Source organism: Dendrobium catenatum, unplaced genomic scaffold, assembly GCF_001605985.2.
Source record: "Dendrobium catenatum unplaced genomic scaffold, ASM160598v2 fragScaff_scaffold_156, whole genome shotgun sequence".
NCBI classification, from domain to species: domain Eukaryota; kingdom Viridiplantae; phylum Streptophyta; class Magnoliopsida; order Asparagales; family Orchidaceae; genus Dendrobium; species Dendrobium catenatum.
This window is the reverse complement of record NW_021318618.1, coordinates 5,584,396-5,602,545: the sequence shown is the minus strand read 5'-3', so window position 1 is coordinate 5,602,545 and position 18,150 is coordinate 5,584,396.

The window sequence follows — 18,150 nt, the reverse complement described above, 5'->3', positions numbered from 1 at the left end:
AGTCAAATTCTCATTTAAATCTAATAAAAAAGATCATTTCTAATATTTTCCAACCAAGTCTTTTTAGGTCTACCTTTACCTTTCTTAAAATAAGTCAAATCTAATACCTCAACTTTCCTAACCAAGTCATTGGAAGGCCTTCATTTAATGTGACCAAATCATCTAAGGCAACTCTCTCTAATCTTATCTTCCACTGGAGCTACTCCAACCTTTTCACATATATATGCTCATTTTGTATCCTATCTCAAAAGGTAAAGCCACTCATCCACTTAAGCATCCTCATCTTTGTAACACTTAACTTAGTATTATGCTTCTCTTTCAAAGGCGAGCATTCGGCATGATAAAGCATTGTAGGTCTTACCACCATCTTATAGAATTTTCCCTTAAGTTTGAGGGGGACTTTTTTATCGCACAATAAGCCCAATGCATTGCTCCATTTCTACCGTCCAACTTGAATTCTACTACAAATATCTCCATCTATTTAATCATTACTCTGAATAATAGATCCAAGATATCTAAAATGTGTACTCTTATTAATGAATTGAGCACCCAAAGTCATAATCCCCACATTAGGTCTATTTGTCTGAAATTACACTCCATATATTAAGTTTTAGATGTACTCAAGTGAAAACCTTTAGACTTTAAGGTTGACCTCCATAATTAAAGTTAACCTTTAACTCCCTCTCTAGTCTTTCCAACAAGTAGAATATAATCAGCAAAAAGTATACACCAAGGTACATCCTCTTACAAATATCTAGTGAGAACATCCATGACTAAAGACAAAAGATATGGACTTAAGGCTGATCCTTGATGTAATCCAACAAAAATAAGAAAATACTTGGTCAAACCACCTTATGTTTGAACATAAGTAATACCTCATTTATACATATCTTTAATGACTTGAATATAAGCATTATTAACACCTTTCTTTTCAAGAACTATCCACAGCAGTTCACTTGGAACTTTATCATATGCTTTCTCTATATCAACAAATATAATATATAGATCCTCCTTATTCTCTTGTATTTCTCCATCAAACCTCACAATAAATGTATGGCTTCCACAGTAAACCTACACGGCATGAATCCAAATTTATTCTGAGAAAGATTAGTATTACGCCGCAACCTAAACTCCATAACTCGCTCCCATAGTCTTAAAGTATGATATATTAACTTAATTCCTCTATAAGCAATTCCACATCTCTATTGGAATATCATCAAGTTCAACAGCTTTTCCACACTTTATTTTCTTTAAAGCCTCTCTAACTTCAATTTTACTCATACATCAATAAAAACAAAAATCATCATTTTTATTTAGGGTGCTAAAGTTACTAAAGACAATCATATTTTCACATTCTTCATTAAAAAGTTTAGCAAAATATCTCATCCACCTTTGCTGAATATTGATCTAAGAAAAGTAATTTTTAATCTTCATCCTTAATACACTTCACTTGAACTAAATCCTTACTACTCCTATCTCTTTGTTTGGCCAACTTATACATATAATTTTCTCCCTCCTTAGTATATAATCTATTATATAAATCATTAAAATCTAAGCTCTTTGCATCATAAATAGCTTTCTTAAATTCCTTATAAGCCTCTTTAAAGATTTCCAATTATAAGAATTTTTACTTCTAAACAAATTTTTATAACAAATCATCTTATTTTTTATCTTTTCTTACACATTTGGATTCCACCCCCAACTATTTTTACTATTGGGACATTTTCTCATCGAAACTCCACGCACATCTTTGCAATATTTTTAATATCACCTGCCACTTTTTCGCATATAACATTAGCATCCTCATGCACATACAAAATCCTAAGATTTAAAATCCTACTCTCAAAAAAATTCTTTTGTTAATATCATTTAAATGCCCCCACCTAATCCTAGAAAATCATTTTACTTTCTTTTTTATTTTCTACCCCTTTATCTTAAATTCTAAAACTAATAATAAATGTGTGTGATGATCAGGAAATAATTCTTTTTAAATGATAATACATGAATCAACAAACACCAAAGAAAAGTTACACACATAATATAACACATACAAAATTTTTATTTATGGTCATTTTTATGAAAGAGTTCTAGGGATATTTTTTTTATTAAGGTTTTGGAGAGTTGAGGCTGACATCTAGCTATTGTCTTAAGTGGCCCATTGACTTATACTGGGTGAAAATGCTAAAGAAAAAAATTCAATTAAGATTTTGACTTTTTTTAAGTATATTTTTAATGCAATGCAAGATGAGCAACTCGATTAATACATAAAATTAGAATGTAGTAATTTTAAAAATGCATAAAAATAGTTTTTAACCAAGAGATTGTATAGATTCCCATTGACAGATCTACACCCTCATAGGCCAAGTGGTCTACCAAAACCAATAGTGGGGAGGTGCCTAATAAAAAGAAGAGAAGATTACAATACTATGTTATGCGAACTCCCAGCAGTCCCATGATTACTTCTCATACCATTAAAGTTTCTATGTTATCTTAAAATTTTATTCAAATTTGAGTAGAGAAATTTTTGCACAGCCTCATGAGCCTCTGCGTATCGAGGCTAAAATAAAATAAAATAAAAGTAACACACAATCACCAAAAAACTAAGAAAAGCATGTAATCCTATACGCAATTAAATCAACTTAACAATATCAATACCCCATTTATTATAACTCATAGTCTATATAAAATTGAAAGTGGTCAAGCACCACTAATAACAACCCAGATTCTAATCCTAATACAAATGCAAGTAACTTTGAGTGGGATACTCTTTATCTTAAACTCCCCGGTTTTTTTCTCTTCAAACTCCTTGGAATCTTCGAAACTGGATCCCTAAATAAAAAAGAAATATCTTCCCCTGAAGGGGAGGTTATTCCTTCCACTTTGGATATGAAAGTGGTCCAACTTGGGCTTCCAAATGAAAAAGAACTATCCCCCTAAGGGGTATCCTTTTCTTTTTGGAATCCAACTTTGGGTTTGTGTATCCCAAACTCAAAGTGTAACCTTCATAACTCAATACTTCAAATGAATTATATTAACATAAAAATAAAAATTCTATACTCTTCTTTGAGGTTATCCTAAGTATTTAATAATCAAATCAATTCCCAAGTAGTTAAAATTATGTATAGAAAAATAAACACACTTGGCCACGCTCCTTTTTTATTTTGGGGGCTAAGCAGTTGGAGCACTTGTAACAGTTATATTCATTATTTAGTTAGCCCTATTTAATGCCCTGTATAAGAATGTCCACCTACATAAGATTGAATTAGTATAAATTGTCACCAACCTAGGGGTAAATTTAACACATAATCAACCATCAATCCATAGAGTGCAATAAAAGTACACAAACACTCGCATCAAATATTTCAACCACAGCATGTAATGAAATCTTGAAAACCTGACATAGTTAAAAATTAAACACTGCATAGCCAAGATCTAGAGTTGGTTAACCTATTAAATCATCTAAAGTGTGTGTAGAAGATTATGTGGCTGGGGTAAACCCTAAACTGGGTTATTTATTCAGATTGTCTAAGGTTTGTGTTTATTAAATGCTAAAGTGCATATTTACATTTGAGTTTAAGTTTTAATTTATTAAAGCTTAATTAATGGTATATTTTAGATTTTAAATGATTAATACCTTTTTTTCTCACAGAGGCCTTAAATTTTATTTCACATTCTTTGGGGCTAAGTTAAAAGCCTCGTAGGCCTAGGTTACCCAGTAGTAATCAAGGATGATTAGGTTGATTTAGTTGGTTAGAAATTAAGGGTTGATTATTGTTGATTAATTTATTTAATTACTAATTTTAGGAGTTAAATTAATTTATTTTTTCCATCAACAAGTTCATGGTGTTGTGTCACTAGGCTCAAGGAACCAGACCTCCTTAATACACATATCCCCGCAGTCCGGAGTAATCCATCCTAATAACCTTATTAATGTAGTTGAATTCAAGATTATAATTTGGTTAAATAATTAAAAGTAATTTAATTTTATGTTTACCAGTCCATTCAATCTATTCGTTGTGTTGTTCCACCAAGCACGAGGAACTAGGCTTTCTTAGTGCACTTAGTCCCGTAGCCTAGAGTAGTCCATCCAATAAACTTCATCCTTCGAGTCGTTATTTTGTATTAGAGTGTTGGTTAAGTAATTTTATTAATAAAATAAAATTTTTGAATTTTAATGAATTATTGAATTTTTTAGAATTATTGAGATTATTTAATAGTGTTAATTAAGGGTCCAAAAGTTGACTTTTTAAACCAAGTTATTTTTGAAAGTTTTAGATTTTTAACAAATATTAGACCTTGTGATGAGTAGTTAGATTATTAGTATGCCCAATTTGGAGTTTTCTATAAAATGTTATGAATTTTTAAAGTTTTGACTTGATTTTGACTAAAGTTTGACCAGATTATTGACTTTTTGACTTGGAATGATTTTTGAAGGTTTGATATTTTTTAAAATATTAGATTTTAATTTGAGTTGAATGAGTTTGAGTTTGATCAGTTTGGAATTTTTTAAAATTCATTATAAGTTTTAGAAGCTTAGGAATTTATTAAATTTAAAAAAAAAATTAATTAAGGGGATTTTAATGATTTTGATCATTTATTTTTATGGTCAAAGGAAGAAGGGTAGGAGGCACTTTGATATTTTGAAACAATTTTGAAGTATCCCGACCTAATCTAAGTGTTGGGTTTTAAATTTTGGATTGAAAGAATATTTAGTTCGAGTTGAACATTTTATTTAAAATTTGGGATTGTACTGCCGAAATTTTGGGGTCTTATGTTTCAAAAATTGCCCTGGATCCTAAATCTAAATTGGGCACAAAATAAAGGTGACCCAAACCTAACTAATGTAGTGAAAAAACTTAGACTTACCCCGGCCTGGATTGGGGAGCCAGCTTACCACCTAGTCGATTTCAAAGCCATCAATAGTTTAATTCATCTTAAGTTTAAGCATGAATGCATATAACACCTAATCTAGTCCCAAGGTGCTAAAGGTGTCATAGGTTTGGGATTTAGTAAATATGACTTCCATTTGATGTTTAGCAGCTTCATGATGTAGTTCTATATCCCCTTTTATCATGTGGTCTCTAATGAAATGGTGTCTGATGTATATGTGTCGAGTTTTAAATTGTTAGATAGAATTATTTGATATATAAATGGAACTAGTGTTATGACACAAGATCTGAATGGTTCCTATAATTAGTCCAAGTTCTAAGATTTATTCTTTAAGGCATAAGAATTTTATAACACAACTCTCTACAACTACATATTCAACTTCAGTGGTAGATAGGGCTAAATAGTTTTATTTTCTATGAGACTAGGAAAATAAGGATTATCCTAGGAATTTGCATATTCTATGAGTGCTTTTACTATTAACCCTACATCTTATAAATTCTAAATTAGATTATTCTATGATTTTAAAGGAAGTGTTATGCCTAGGATACTAGATTCCTATGTTTTGGGTTCCAAAAAGATATCTAAAGATTATCTTAACAGTAGTCACATGATATTCTTTTTTATTAGCCTGAAATCTAGTTTAGAGATAAACACTAAATATAATATTAGGTTAGCTAGTAGTCAAGTAAAGAAGAAATCCAATTATTCCTCTATATTTCTTCTGATCTATTGACTTTCCCTTTGGGTCCTTACTAACTATATAGTAGAGCTCATGGAAGTGTCTATTACCTTAGCATTGTCCATTTCATATTTCTTAAGAATGTCCTTAATGTATCTAGATTGGCTAAGGAATGTTCCATCAAGCATTTATTTTACACTAAATTCAAGAAAATGGTTCAACTCTCCCATTATATTTATTTTAAACTCCTCATTCATAATTTTTGAGAATTTGTCACAAAGATTTTTATTTGTACATCTAAACAGTATATCATCAACATATATTTATATTATGAGTAGGTTTTCTCCTTATTTCTTTAGGGTGGTGTTTACACTACCCTTAATGAAATATCTATCTAGAAGGATTGTGCTCAATCTTTCATACTAGACTTTAGGTGCTTGCTTCAATCCATACAGAACTTTCTTAAGTTTGAAGATATGAATTGAGGATTTCAAGCCCTCAAAACCCGGGGGTTTCTCAACATATACATCCTTTTTTATTACTTTATTTAAAAAAGCACTCTAAATATCCATTTGATATAGCTTAAATCCTTTAAAACAAGCAAAGACTAAAATCACCCTAAAGACTTCTAGTCTAGCTACAAGGGAAAAAGTTTCATCAAAATCAATCCCTTCAATCTAATTGTACCCCTTAGTTATTAACCAAGCTGTATTCCTTACTACTATGTCAGAGTAATTCATTTTATTCATAATAATCCATTTAGTTTCTACAACACTCTGGTCTTTAGGTCTACTAACCAACTTCCCAACATCATTCCTAACAAATTGTTTTAAATCTTCTTATATTGCTAGAATCCAAAATTCATCAAAGAAGGCTTGATCTATGTCCGTGGGTTATATCATGGAGATAAAGCAAAATGACTAACCTCCATCCTAAGTCCATGCTTTTATCTCACACCTTTGGATGGGTCTCCTAAGATCAATTCTTTAAAATAACTAGAATAATATCTCAAATATCTATGTCTCTATTATATCTCCTGTAATAATGGCCTCTACACCTTGAATGACCTCTACTTTTTCTTCTTCAGGTTGAGATTCAGGTCTTATCTGATTCATCAAACACAACATAGGTAGACTCTTCTACTACTAAGGTCTTCTTATCAAAGATTTTATAGACCTTCCCTACATATGAATAACCTAATAAGACTTAAAGTGCTCAGATGACACTAGAAAGTGCTCTGATACCACTTGAAAGTTCATTAGGGATGTTAGGCCCTATGAACTGTCCCAAGGCTAACAAAGAGAGAGGTGAATTGGATAACTTTAAAACCAAAGATAAAACTCAAACCAAAATCACCACAGAAATAAAAGTTGGGAAGAAAATAATGCGGAAGCAATAATAAGAAAGAACACACCAAATTTATAGTGGTTCGGTCAAACCTTGACCTACATCCACACCTTAGAGGCACCCTCCAATTATTGCACTAAACTAAGTGTCTCTCCTTTAGCCCCTACAGCTAGGCGGAGAAGCCCTTACAAAATAACTTCCACCTTCCTAAGTGCGGCATAGTCGCCTGGTCCTTTGACACCAAAGAGATCTTCTTCTTCGGTGAACTTTCCTCGAGAAAAGCCTTGAATCCAACGGTATTCAGGTGCGAGCTTGCCGGAGCAACCGTGTGGAACCCCCTCCACACTCCCTTGAGTCCCCCCTTACAGGATCTTCTCCCTCTCTCAAACTCCACCCTTTCCTCACTCTTCTTCAATCTTTCTCTTCAAGTTTCCTCCAAAAGAACAAAGCTACAGTGGCTGCTAAGGACACTTACAAAGTGTCTTGTCATAGCTTAACTAGAAGAGCTAAAAATAAACTCATTAATGCATGTTGCCGACATTATCGTCCAGGATGATACTAATATCATTCTGTACGATCAGTGTAATTTAAGCCCAATCAGCCAGTATGATTTTAGACGATCAGAAGAAGTTTGTTCATATCATCCTGGATGATACTATATCGTCCTAGACGATCAGAACAAATCATGGAATATCGTCCTCAACATCGCCCTGAAAAATAGCTATCTGATGACCAATCGTCCAGCATATCGGCCAGCATGATCTGGCGATCGTCCAGGACAATTTAATCATGAAATCAAGCCATAATTGCTTTCCTTAAATTCCAGAGAAATTTTAGAAAAATTGACCTGGATCGTCCTGGATGATATTTTATAGTCTTGGATGATCTCCAAAAATAAGTTATTTTTAAATAGATCTGGCGGCATATTCTTTCTGAATTGAGCCTATCATCCTAGCCGATATAAAATTGTCCAGGACGATGTGTTTTGCATAATGACGACTGCTTTAATGAGGATGCCCTAATTAGGGTTTCTACTTTTGAACTGATCGTCCTGGCCAATATAAATATCTTCCAGGATAATGTTTCCAAAAACATAAACTCTAGAGAACTGTTAGAAATCTTCCAAGTTACAAAGCATCAATAGCCACACCAAATACAATAGACTCAAGAAAGGAAAAAATGTACAAACTGACTCACACCTAGTCTACCCAATCTTGAGCTTGCTCCAAATTGTAGTCTGATCGTGTGGACCTGAAATGTTAGTAGATAAGGCAGTCATGGAGAAATAAGAGTGTTTGATATCATCAAAATCATAAACCATGAAAATAGATCCTCAACAATCTCCCCTTTTTTTATGATGGCAAACACTATAATTTGAATTTTTTAAAAAGGAACATTTTATCCTAATCTCCCCCTCACTAGAATAACACTTTAAAAATAGGGGAGATAAAAATATTTTTGTTGTTTTTTAAATTTTTGAACAAAAGATACAAATACGACAATAGTATAAAAATTCAACAATATGTTCGCCCCCTTTGATATTATCAAAAAGAGAAGAGGCACAAAAAAAAAACAAAATGACCAAAAGATAAAAACGTTCCCTGATCTAGTGAAAAACAAATATTCTTAAAATGAAAAAGTTACCTCTTGGTTTTAATCAAAAACTTAGTATAATTGGATTGACAACGCATAGCCCAGAATAGGTTAGAAATTCATAATTTGATAATCCAAACTCAATTTCTCTTAAAGGCTAAAAAACTTTTTAATCCAATATCCAAATCAAGGAATAAATGGGAAAAAGAAACATTAATTTTTAAAAAATCCCTTTCATAAAACATATCCAATAAAAGATCAATGCACGAATTGCTGAATCAGGAACCAAGATTTTCAAGCACAAGTTTCGAACAAATCAATAATTTTCTTAAGCTTTTAGTAGTATAAGAAAGAAAGCATATTTTTTGAAAAAAAAAAAAGGTGGCCAATGATGCCAAACCAAAAGATGCGCAATAAACCCCAAATTAAAAAAATACACCAAGTATATTAAAAATCAAGTGATAAAGGGCACTTCAAAGTGCTCAGATGACACTAGAAAGTGCTCTGATACCACTTGAAAGTTCGTTAGGGATGTTAGGCCCTATGAACTAGCCCAAGGCTAACAAAGAGAGAGGTGAATTAGATAACTTTAAAATTAAAGATAAAACTCAAACTAAAATCACCACATAAATCAAAGTTGGGAAGAAAATAATGCGAAAGCAATAAAAAGAAAGAACACAACAGATTTATAGTGGTTCAGTCAAACCTTGACCTACGTCCACTCCTTGGAGGCACCCTCCATGTATTTCACTAATCTAAGTGTCTCTCCTTTAGCCCCCACAATTAGGCGGAGAAGCCCTTACAAAATCACTTCCACCTTCCCCGGTGCGGTAGAGTCGCCGGGTCCTTTGACACCAAAGAGATCTTCTTCTTCGGTGAACTTCCCTCAAGATAAGCCTTGAATCCAATGGTATTCAGGTGCGAGCTTGCCGGAGCAACCGTGTGGAACCCCCTCCAAACTCATCCTGGACGATCAAAATAAATTTTGGAATATTGTCCTCAACATCACCTTGAAAAATAGCTATCCGATGACCAATCGTCCAGCATATCGGCCAGGATGATCTGGCGATCGTCCAGGCCGATTTGATCGTGAAATAAAGTCATATTTGCTTTCCTAAAATTTGAGAGAAATTTTAGAAAAATTGACCTGGATTGTCCTGGACGATATTTTATAGTCATGGATGATCCATCTGGACGATGTCCAAAAATAAGTTATTTCTAAATAGATCTGGCGGTAGATTCTTTCTGAATTGAGCCTATCATCCTGGCCGATACAAAATCGTCCAGGACGATCTGTTTTGCATAATGACGGCTGCTTTAATGAAGATGCCCTAATTAGGGTTTTTTGTTTTTAAACTGATCATCCTGGATGATGTACCGAAAACATGAACTCTAGGGAGTTGTTAGAAATCTTACAAGTTACAAAGCATCAGGAGCCACACCAAATATAATAGACTCAAGAAAGGAAAAAAGGTACAAACTGACTCAGACCTAGTCTACCCAATCTTGAGCTTATTCCAAATTGTAGTCTAATCGTGTGGACCTGAAATGTCAGTAGATAAGGAAGTCGTGGAGAAATAAGAGTATTTGATATCATCAAAATTATAAACCATGGAAACATATCCGTAACAATCTCCCCCTTTTTTATTATGGCAAACACTACAATTTGAATTTTTTAAAAAGGAACATTTTCTCCTAATCTCCCCCTCACTAGAATAACACTTTAAAAATAGGGGAGATAAAAATATTTTTGTTGTTTTTTAAATTTTTGAACAAAACATACAAATATGATAATAGTACAAAAATTCAACAATATATTCTCCCCTTTGACATTATCAAAAAGAGAAGAGGCTCAAACAAAAAACAAAATGAACAAAAGGCAAAAATGTTCCTTGATCTAGTGAAAAATAAATATTCTTAAAATGAGAAAGTTACCTCTTAGTTTTAGTCAAAAACTTAGTAGAATAGGATTGACAACGCATAGCCCAGTAAAGGTTAGAAATTCATAATTTCATAATCCAAACTCAAGTTCTTTTAAAGGCTAAAAAACTTTTTAATCCAATATCCAAATCAAGGAATAAATGGCAAAAAAGAAACATTAATTTTTCAAAAATCCCTTTCATAAAACATATCCAATAAAAGATCAATGCACGAATTGCTGAATCAGGAACCAAGATTTTCAAGCTCAAGTTTTGAACATATCAAGGTTTTTCTTAAGCTTTTAGTAGTATAAGAAAGAAAGCATATTTTTTGAAAAAAAAAAGTGGCCAATGATGAAAAACCAAAAGATGCAAAATAATGCCAAATTAAAAAAATATATATACAAAGTGTATTAAAAATCAAAAGATGCTCAAAGAGCCATTCAAGTGATAAAGGGCACTTGAAAGTGCTCAGATGACACTAGAAAGTGCTCTGATACCACTTGAAATTTCGTTAGGGATGTTAGGCCCTATGAACTGGCCCAAGGCTAACAAAAAGAGAGGTTAATTGGATAACTTTAAAACCAAAGATAAAACTCAAACTAAAATCACCACAGAAATAAAAGTTGGGAAGAAAATAATGCGGAAGCAATAATAAGAAAGAACACAACATATTTATAGTGGTTCGGTCAAAACTTGACCTACGTCCACTCCATGGAGGCACCCTACAAGTATTACACTAAACTAAGTGTCTCTCCTTTAGCCCCCACAGTTAGGCGGAGAAGCCCTTACAAAATCACTTCCAACTTCCCCGGTGCGGCGGAGTTGCCGGGTCCTTTGACACCAAAGAGATCTTCTTCCTCGGTGAACTTCCCTCGAGACAAGCCTTGAATCCAACGGTATTCAAGTGCGAGCTTGCCGGATCAACCGTGTGGAACCCCCTCCACACTCCTTTTAGTACCCCCTCACAGGATCTTATCCCTCTCTCAAACTCCACCCTTTCCTCACTCCCTTTCAAGCTTTCTCTTTATGTTTCCTCCAAAAGAACGAAGCTACAATGGCTGCCAAGGACACTTACAAAGTGCCTTATCATAGCTTAAATAGAAGAGCTAAAAACGAGCTCATTAATGCATGTTGCTGACATTATCGTCCAGGATGATACTAATATAGTCCTGTACGATCGGTGTAATTTAAGCCCAATCAGTCGGGACAATTTGAGACAATCAGAAGAAGTTTGTTCATATCATCCTGGATGAAAATATATCATCCTGGATGATCAGAACAAATCGTGGAATATCGTCCTCAACATCACCTTGAAAAATAGCTATCTGATGACCAATCATCCAGCATATCGGCCAGGATGATCTGGCGATCGTCTAGGCCGATTTGATCATGAAATCAAGTCATAATGGCTTTCCTTAAATTCGAGAGAAATTTTGGAAAAATTGACCTGGATTGTCCTGGACGATATTTTATAGTCCTGAATGATCCACCTGGATGATGTCCAAAAATAAGTTATTTCTAAATAGGTCTGGTGGTAGATTCTTTTTGAATTGAGCCTATCATCCTGGCTGATATAAAATCATCCAAGACGATGTGTTTTGCATAATGACGGCTGCTTTAATGAGGATGCCCTAATTAGGTTTTATGCTTTTGAACTGATCCTCCAGGCCGATATAAATATCGTCCTGGATGATGTTACTAAAAACATAAACTCTACGAAACTATCAAAAATCTTCCATGTTACAAAGCATCAAGAGCCACACCAAATACAATAGACTCAAGAAAGGAAAAAAAGGTACAAACTGACTCAGACCTAGTCTATCCAATCTTGAGCTGGTTCCAAATTGTAGTCTGATTGTGTGGACATGAAATGTCAGTAGATAAGGCAGTCGTGGAGAAATAAGAGTATTTGATATCATCAAAATCATAAACCATGAAAACAGATCCGTAACAAAGACTCCATCATATTTTGGATCAAATTTTCCTAAGGGGATTTTCCATTGATTAAGATAAAACATTTACATCCAAATACATATAAGTGGGAAAGATTGGGTTTCCTACCCTTAAGGAGTTCATCAGGTATCTAATTCAACTTGGATCTAATATTCACCCCTTTCAAAACATAATAAGCAATATTTACTACTTCTTCCCAAAAGTATCTAAGAAGATTATATTCATCTAGCATTACCCTAGCAACTTTTATTATATTCAGGTAGCATTGCTCTAGAAGCTTTTACTAAGGTCCTATTTTATCTCTCAGCTATTCCATTCTGCTAAGGGGTCCTAGGGGAAAATAAGTTATGTTATATATCTATCTCTTGATAGTAGAATTCCAACCTATCATTTTCAAATTATCCACCATGATCATTATTAATGGTTGAATTTTCAAAACTTAATTTCCTTTGAATCCAAGTGGAGAAAGTTCTAAATTCCTCAAATGACTCACTATTATGTTCTAAGAATCTAACCTAAGTAAATCTAAAGAAGTCATCACTATCACAAATCTATATGTCTTCCCTCTTAAGTTGGCTGTACTAATAAGTCTAAATTGGTCCATATGAAGGATGTACAGTGGCCTAGAGGCGTTGATGTCCTTAATTGAATGAAATGAAGACTTTACTTATTTTCATAATTGGCAGGCATCATATAGGGGGTTCTTAGGGAAGTCTAACTTAGGTATGCCTCAACTAGGTCTTCTTAGGTAATCTTCCTAAGCCTTTTAATGCAAGCATAACATAGTCTCCAATACCATATCCAAGAATCATCAACAATTATTTTTAAGCATACAAAATTTAAAATTTTAATGTGGTTCAAGTCTAGTATGCAAAAAATATTCATTCATTTTTCTTCTAATACAAGTTTTTCATTTAATCTAATCATGCATTTTTTTAGAAAAGAAATTAAATATCAAAACCTTTATCACATAGTTGATTAATGCTCAATAAGTTATAGTTTAAGTAATAACATAAAAGAATATTTTTAATAATAAAGTTTTTAGCATGATTGATTACACCTGAGCCCACCACTTTCCTAGTGTTGTTGTCTCTAACGTCACCTTGTCTCCTGACACGGCCTCTAGTGTGATGAACTATTTCATATCACATATCAAGTGCCTCGAGCATCCACTACCCAGGTATCACATGTTCTCACTAGACCTTTTATGAGACAAGCCCTCTATAGTCATTCAAAGGTTAGATTTGAGAACCCAAGTGTGTTTGGGTTCCACCTTATGCTTGAATGAATGAAATGAATGTATGATATGATGTAATGAATGTATTTTAGGCCTCCATATTAGATGTGTCATATGATGGATTGAGCAAGTGCATGCTATGCGATCTAACATGCCATAAGAGTAATATCTAACATCAGGAAATGGCATTAACTATTCTAATAGCTACACTCTCTCTGCCCTTCACTCCATTACTCTAGTGATCAAGTTTCTCTTATTGTAGCTCATGCATTCTACTATAGATTTCATGGTTTTGGTTTATTGTTCTCAATTTTTGTGGCTCTATTTATGTTTTTTGGTGACCTAAGGCCTTTCAGCATTTAGTTTTTCTTCTAATTTTCATCATAAAAGCAGGCATGTCTTCCTCATTGTACTCTCCTTGTGGTAATTAATCCACCTTCGATGTCAGTGGTTAGCAATAAAGGTTTTATTTATGTGGCTGGTAATGTTTCTAACTCTAAATCTTGATCTTTTCGTGATGTTTTCGTGGGTGATGCTAGATTGAAAGAGTCCAGTTTTTCTTTTACTTAATCTTTAGTTAAAGGTTTTCCTGCCTTGTTGATTTTTGAAGAAGATATTATGAAACTTGCTTCTCCCTATAAATTTGCATTCGTAGGGATATTTTTCTTTCGGCACCCTAATCTTGATTCTATTAGGTCTTTCTTTGGTAACCTCACAATGTTTGGTTTTTTTCTCAATTAAATTACTCGATGCTCTCATCTAGTGATTCAACTGACCAATAATTTTGATTATAGCTGGAATTTTGTGGGACAATCTTATTACATAAATAACTATCAAATGCGACTTTTAAAGTGGACTCTTTACTTTCATATTAAAGAGGATTATCGTATGGTCCATGTGTGGATCTCTTTCGCAAATTTGAGATTACATTTCTTTAATCCACATGTTCTTCACGCTTTGGGATTCATATTTGGGAGACCTCTTCAATCTGATTAGGCCACTACTACAAGATCTCATCCTTCTGTTGCCCAAATTTTGGTGAAAGTGGACATTACTAAAAAGCATTTGTGTGAGGTATGGATCGGATCAAAACTTTGTGTTATTTGCAAAAGGTTGATTTTGAAAATATAGCATATTTTTTTCCCATTGCAAAGTCAATGGACATTTGTTTAATGAATGTTTTGTGGCTCAACCAAATATAAAAATAGGGATTAAAGAGGGGGAAAATGTGAATTGTTATGTTAGGAATTAGTTTATTGATAATGTAGTTCATATCCCTTTAGAAGTGAATAATGATAATATAGTTGTTTAAGAAAATATTGTTGCAATACCTACAGATATTCCTAGTATTCGTGAGGAAGCTAATGATGAAAATCATTCTTTAAATGGATCTCTTAGTGTCCTAAAAGGATGGATTGATTGATCTAAACATAAAAGAGGAACCTGTGGATTCTATAAGATCATCTATGAAGGAAATTGTCCAAATGGAATATGGAGTTAATGTTCCACCCAATGTTAGTGATGGTGGTGAGGTGATGCATAAACAATGTACTTTAAATGTTAGAAATGGTAAACAACTGGAGAACGAGGAAGGCGATGAGGAGGATCACAGGGAGGAAGGAGAATTTGTTCCTAACAAGGATGTTTCTTTGCTAGGAAAATCCGAAGGTATGAATGATATTCTATGCTGTCCACTCCATCAAAACTTCATACCAATAGTACAGAAGAGGATTATACCAAAGTGGGAAAGAAGAAATCAAAAAATAATAAACTCTCTAAAGGTCAATCTTCTAGAGTTGCCCGAGCTTTTCATATTTCTTCTCATATTTCTTCTTCAAATGGTAAATGCCCTCATTTGGAACATTAGAGGTGTGGGTAAACCTCCTTCTAGGGATAGGAGGAAGAACTTATGCAAAATTTATAATATTAATGTTTTGGTCTTGCTTGAACCCTTAATTTTTGCTTCAAATATTATCTTGATGCACAATAAACTTGGTTTTGAATTCTCTTATAGTAATTTCTCGAATAAAATTTGTATATTCTAGAAACATTAAATCAAGTTAAAAATTATAAATGACTTCCCTCAAATTGTGCATACTAATATTAATTATCTTCATTTTTCCTACTATGCCTTTTTTATTTATGCTTCATGTTCTAGATTAGATAAGAGGAATTTATATAATCAAATTATAGATTTTTCACCTAATATTTCCAAACCTTAGATGGTGCATGGTAACTTTAATACTATCACTAATGCTTTGGAGAGTGTTGGTGGGAAACCTCCGAATTTCCAAGCTATAGAGGATTTTAATGATACATTATTAGTTTCTAACTTACAATAGGTTTTTCTAGCAATGAATTTAAGTGGAATCAAGCTACTATGTGGTAATAGTTAGATCACATCCTATTCAATAGTGTTCAAATTTCTAAGTATTAGAAAACCAATATTAAGCATTGGTCTAAAATTCTTTATGATCATTCCCCTTTTCTTTTGAATATTTCTATGAATGATAATTGTACTTTTTCTCCTCTTAAATTTAAAAATACTTGGCTTTTGCATGATTCATTTATTTGTAATATTGAAGCCAATTGGCATGCTCCATTATTTTCTAATAATAATGGTGTTAGTATAATTCAGCTTTGTCTTAAGCTCAAACAGCTAAAGCAAAACTTAAATTGGTGGAATAAATGTGTTTTTAAACATTTATTTGAAAATATTGTGGAAGCTGAGAAACAAGATGATTTGACTTATAATATTTATATGAATCTTTCTTCTCCAGATAACCTTGCTTCTTTGAATGAGGCCAAAGTCTTCTTAGTGAAGCATAAAGAACAAGAAGAAGACTATTGGAAACAAAAAGCTTCCTGAAAATTCATAGTTAAGGAGGATAGAAATACTACTTTTTTAACAATATTGCCAAACATTAAAAAGTTGCTAGTTATATTCACAAGATTTCCACTCGCGAGGGTTCTCATTTTGATTCTCCTGATTTGGTTTCGTATTTGGGTGTTAAGTATTTTAAGGATGTGTTTAACAAAAACTTTATTTCTGATTTAGATTTGAATTTTTCTTTCATTCCTTTGCTTGTTTCGAAAAAGGATAATGTTATGCTCACTAAATTTTCATATGAGGAGGAGATTTGGTTTATTATTAAATAGATGAATCCTAACTTTGTGACTGATTTGGATGGTTTTACAACTAAATTTTTACAAAAAACTTGGCATATCATTAAAGAACATTTATTAGTTAATGTTGTTATTGATTTACGTAAAGGCAATCCTTACACTAAAATTTTTACCTCTATTACTATTGCTCTGATACCCAAGAGTGATGTCACTAATTTTAGGAGTGATTTTTTCCCTATTAGTTTGTGGTCTTTTTTCAACTATCTTATTGTTAAGTTAATCATGTCTGGATTAGCATTAATTCTCCTTAATATCATCTCTATTGATCAAACTAGTTTTGATAAAGGTTATTCTATTTTTTAATTTTTTTTTATTAGCTCAAGAGCTTGTGCATGATTTGGACTCTAAGATTGTTGGAGGAAATGTGATTTTTAAGATTGATATTACTAAAGCTTAAGATAATCTTAGTTAGGAATTTCTTACCATTATGTTGTATTTATTTGGTTTCAATAACGATTTTATTAAGATCATTAAGGACAGTGTTGAACACTATTTTTTTATGTTATTATTAAAGGCAGTAGTCATGGTTTTTTTTAAATCTACTCATGGTCTTTGGTAAGGGGATCCTCTATCCCCTACTTTGTTTATTGTAGCTACCAAATTTCTTTCTAGAGGTATTAATAAACTGTTTAGAAAACACCCTAACTTAAAGTATCGTACTATTGGTGATTTTTTGGTGTCCCGTTCAAGTTTTTATGATGATTTCATTATTTTTATGAATGAGTCCAAGAAGATGCTTAATATCCTTTTCAAATTTCATGGTCTTTTTCAAATGGTTAGTGGATTAATTTTTAATCCTCTTAAAAGTTGCTTATCCCTGCTAAATCCATAACTCAAACTAGAATCTCTTCTATTATGGAGAACTTTGATTTTTAACATAAGCAATTGCCCCTTAAGTATTTAGGCATCTCTCTTTTAAAGGAAAAAAAGATATCTCATTTATTTGGGGAAATTTTCTTTAATGTTCAAAAAGCTTTCTATTTAGGCCATTAATTTTCTCTATTTTGGAGGAAAATTAGTTTTAATTAAAAGTGTTCTTTGCTCTATTCCTATATATTTATTCCACACTTTATATCCGAACATGAATATTTATACTAGATTTGAAAGATTTTTGAGGGATTCACAAGGTTATTCCAAGCAAGGTTCTTCCTTATCTTCTTCAAGCTTTTTTCCTTGAACCTTTGGAGTCTCCAAGAAGGCATTCTACAATAACAGTCCTAGGTTTTCTTCCTTCTCCAAGAGGTAAAAAAAGGATAATTGGTTCGCTACCATCACCAGGAGGGTGAAAAAGGATTGCAGGTTCTCTACCTTTGCTAGGAGGGTGAAAAAGGATTTCAGGTTCT